This window comes from Chrysochloris asiatica, unplaced genomic scaffold (genome assembly GCF_000296735.1).
Source record: "Chrysochloris asiatica unplaced genomic scaffold, ChrAsi1.0 scaffold00050, whole genome shotgun sequence".
Lineage (NCBI taxonomy): Eukaryota > Metazoa > Chordata > Mammalia > Afrosoricida > Chrysochloridae > Chrysochloris > Chrysochloris asiatica.
Window position 1 is genome coordinate 3,674,189 of NW_006408568.1, and position 4,828 is coordinate 3,679,016.

A 4,828-nucleotide genomic window follows, 5' to 3' on the forward strand; every position below is an offset into this window, starting at 1 on the left:
TAGGAAAGAGCATCTTTTGTTTTCCCTGCTGTAGTGGCAGTGGCCTCAATGGTTTTCATTAAACCTGATTTCTGTTCTAGGGTCAGTTGCTGGGAAGGGCAAACATGAGGCCAAACATTAATGTCAGATCTAGGTCCTCTTACAAAACCTCTAGTAGGTGCAAATTCACATACTGGAGGAACAGAGATGCTTCAGTTAAAGCTTCTGAAATATCACAACAGTGTGACAGACAGATTTTTGGCTCTGACTTTCTTGTACATGTAAACTCCTTTGAAAAAGCTAGAGATGAAAGGATAGGGACGAGTTTGGTTTTGGAGCCACAAAGTACCAGACACCAGCCATGAATGCCTCTGCCCTACTTCACTCCGTGTTCTTGTCTGAGAAACACATCCAATGCTGAGTGTTAACAGTTGTGGTTGAAAGAAAGGATCTGCTCACCACCATCCACCTGCCCTCATCCTCCTTGTGAATCTCACCACAGCAGAGACCAAAGATAGGCAGGTTATCTCTGTTTCCTGTCACCAGAGAAATTCTTTAGTGACCTTGTGAATGGCATGGGCAAAATAGCCCACATTGCCAGAGGTGAGTCCTGCCACAGAGAGGCAGCCATTCTTTGCCATGTAGACAGAGCCCCATTGGTCAGCCATTCTACCTGTTCAGACTTGAGCCCTGTGAAACAAAACAGGCCAGTGTGGTCAGTGATGTGCTGTCAATAGTGGGTGGAGCCCTTCTTCTCGAGACTGGAGACCAGCTGAAACCGTATGCCCATGATTCCATCTGCCATGCCTTTCACTTCTTGCAACCATTGCTTCCACAAATCCTGTAGTCAGAATGGTGGAGGTATCCCAGGCCTCATTGAGAGGAAGGTTGGAAGATCAAGATCTTCAGCTGTGATTCCACCTTTTTGGTGGTGCCAGCATCTACGCAAGCTACAGTGAAGGCCCCCACAAGCTTACCATATAAGCCCATGTTGTTGCCGTATGACTGGCATAGATAAGCATCAATGCACTGTTCAATGAAGTGGCGCACAGCCCAGGCATCCTTGTTACCCTCTCCACTGGCAAAGCCTTTGTAAGCCATGTCAAAGAACACAAAAAGCTTATTTTTCTTCACCACTGCTGTGATTTCCTTCCACTGCTCAGGATGTGGGTCCACGCCTGTGGTGTGTGAGCACAGGCATACAGAAGAACACTTTGCTCTGGCATCGTTGAAATGCCATCTATAAAGCCTGTGAGGTCAAAGTTGCATTTCTTGGGGTCTGAGTAGCAATAACCACATAGCTGCATGCCAGTGGCCCTGAAGATGGGAGTGTGATTTTCCTACAATGGTTTGGCCAGCAAGATATCTGGACTGAACTTAAAGAATCTTTGCAGAAAACAGGCACCAATCCTTAGTGCTCCGGTTCCAGAAATAATCTGCATGGTGACATACCAGCCACTTTTTAACACCTCACTATTCTTGCCAGAGTCCTAGTGTGGCATTGTAGGATAAGCACTGGATTGCAATTTTGGTTTGAATAGCAAGGCAGGTGGTTCAAACCCACCAACTGCTCCTCTGAAACTCTATGCAGTATCACTATGAGTAAGAGCTGACTCGACAGCACTTAACAACAACAACAACATTCTCGTCCAGGGCCATTTCTGCAGATGCCTTACAAAACTCAGCCAAGCCCCCAATTGGCAAGTATTCCTTATCCAGATTTTTTACAGCAATCTGGGACACTAGGAAGCGCACAAGACTTCCCATTATTGTCCCAGCAGGCACTGACTCCCAGATTCATCTTTTTGCTGTTGGTATCGCTCTTAAAAGCTTCTGTGACTCCCAGGATGGAATCTGCAAGCCCAGTCTCCACATAGGCCTACCAGGAGCTGGCTCTGGCAGGAGCTGTGGTAACAAGGCTTGAATGGAAGGTGGCAGTAAGCCAGGAGAGGAGTTGATCGGGGTGCAGCAGGGCCATGGTGGGCAGAAAGAGGGCAGTGGCTAGTGGCAGGGCCAGTTGAGGGCAAGTAAGTGCAGACACTCATTGTTTGATTTCTTGACTTCTAATTGTTGATGTTGAGTATTGATAGTGGATCGAAATAAAATGAAGTCTTTGACAGCTTCAGTTTTATCTACATTTACCATGACATAATTTATTGGTTCAGTGGTGAGGATTTTTGTTTTCTTTACATTGAAGTGCAATCCATATCAAATGCTGTGGTCTTTGATCTTTATCAGTAAGTATTTTGAGTCCTCTTGGTTTTCAGCAAGCACGTTTGTATCATCTGCATATCTTAAGTTGTTAATGAGTTTTCCTCCAATTCTGATGCCACATTCTTCTTCATATAATCCAGTTCCTCAGATTTTTTGCTCAGCATACAGATTGAATAAGGATGGTGAAACATGCAATCCTGACACACAACTTTCCTTCTTTTAAACCATTCAGTGTCTCCTTGTTCTGTAGAACAACTGCCTCTTGGTCTATGCACACGTTCCTCAGGAACAATTAAGTGTTCTGAAATGCCAACTATTTGCAATGTTATCCATAGCTTGTCATGATCCACACAGAACAAAGTATTTGCATAGTCAATAAAGCACAGGTAAACATCTTTCTGGTGTTCTCTGCTTTCAGCCAAGATCCAGCTAATGTCAGTAACAATATCCTTCGCTCCATGTCCTTGTCTGAATCTGGTTTGAACCTCTGGCATTTCCCTATAGAAGTACTGTTGCAGGCATTTTTTAATTATCTTTAGCAAAATTTTACTTGCATGTGATATTAATGATAGTGTTCGATGTTTTCCACATTCTGTTGAATCACTGTCATAAAGATTACAGTCTTGCAATCCCTAGGCATCTACTCTGTCCTATGAGTCGAATCAACTAGGCAGCATTGGGTTTGGTTTGGTTGGACATATCTCTCAGATTAAATTCCATTTACTTCTCTTTTAGATAAAACTGAAAAAAAAGAACCAAGACTAGACTTACAATACTGAAGGAAATGGGCAAAATATTGGCAATATGGGCAAAATATTGAAGTTTCAAAAGAAGATGGAAGGAATACATAGAGTCACTGTGCCAAAAAGTATTGGTCCATGCTCAACCATTTCAAGAGGTAGCAAATGATCAAGAAGTGATAATACTGAAGGAAGATAATGCTGTAACGAAGATACAGACTCCAAGAATTGACAGAATACCAACTGAAATGTTTCAATAAACTGATGCAGCACTTGAGGCATTCGTTCATCTATGTGAAGAAATTTGGGAGATAGCTACCTGGCCAACTCATTGGAAAATATCCTTATTTGTGCCCATTCCAAAGAAATATGATCCAACAGAAAGCAGAAATCATCAAACAATATAATTAATATCATATGTAAGCAAAGTTTTGCTGAAGATAATTAAAAAGCAATTACAATAGTATGACAGCAAGGAGCTGCCAGAAATTCAAGCTGATTCAGAAAAGGAAGTGGAATGAGGGATATCATTGCTGATGTTAGATGGATCTTAACTAAAAGAAGAGAATTTTAGCAAGAAAGATGATTGCTTGTGCTTTGTTGACTATGCAAAAGCACTCAACTGGGTAGATTATAACAGACTACAGATAACTTAGAGGTTGGGTATCCCAGAACACTTATTTGTGCTCATGAGGAATCTATACATGACCAAGAGGCAATTGTTCCAAGAGAACAATATGGAAGGGTCTAAAAGCAGGAAAGGTGTGCACCAGGGTTTTATCCTTTCACCATACTTACTCAATCTGTGGTGATGGTGGTTATGTGCTGTGGAGTAGGTTCTGACTCATAGTGACCATGAGGCTGTAAATCTTTATGGGAGCAGAAAGATTCATCTTTTCGCCCGTGGAACACCTGGTAGTTTTGGAACTGCTGACCTTTAAGTTTCACAGCCCAAGTTGTAACCACTATGCTACCAAAGCTCGGCATTCAATCTGTATGCTGAGCAAATAATGTGAGAAAAACTAATCTGAGAAGCTGGATGATAAGAAGAATGTGGCATCAATCATTAACACCTGTGATATGCACATGACACAATCTTGTTTGCTAGAAGTGAAAAGGACTTAAAATACTTGCTAATGAAGACCAAAGAATACAGCCCTCAATTTGGATTACAGCTTAGTGTAAAGAAAACAAAAATTCTCACAGCTGGACCAATAAATAATATCATGATAAATAGAGATAAGACTGAAGTTGTCAAAGACTTTATTCCACTTAGATACGCCATCAACAGTCATGGAAGCAGCAGTTAAGAAATCAAAAGACATGTTGCATTAGGCAAATCTGCTACAAAAGACTTTTTTAAAGTGTTAAAGAATGAAGATATCATTTTGAGGAATAAGGTTTGTCTTCTAGAGGCTGCCTGCATCCCTTGGTTTGTGAACTTTTTCTATCTTCAATGCCAGCAATGGTCCACTGTGCCTTCCTCATGTAAAAAAAAATCTGACATTCCTCTGACTTCCTATTTCATCTTTTAAGAATCCTATGACTATATTGAACTCACCCCGACAGACCAAGATAATTTCCCTATTTTATTATCTACTGATGAGCAGCTTCTGGATTTTATTTGCTTAATCATCTACCCATGTACCTATTGTTGTTGTTGTTAAGTGCCATCGACTCGGTCATAGCAACCCTGTATAGGGTTTCCAAGGAGCGGTTGTTGAATTTGAACTGCTGACTTTGTGGTTCAAACAGACCTTGCATCCAGTGCATTATGCCACAGCACCACACCAGGACTCTACCCATGTTCCTACCTCTAGTTTATTGAGTACCTACTAGATTCCATGTGCTGAGTTAGGTGCTGGGGGTAAAAAAACGGAATGATTAATACTCTC

General features: G+C 41.6%; 1 pseudogene; it reads right to left on the reverse strand.

The window, feature by feature from the left end:
• Positions 1 to 518: 518 nt before the first annotated feature.
• LOC102816866 lies at positions 519 to 1,957 on the reverse strand (annotated as a pseudogene).
• Positions 1,958 to 4,828: the final 2,871 nt, after the last annotated feature.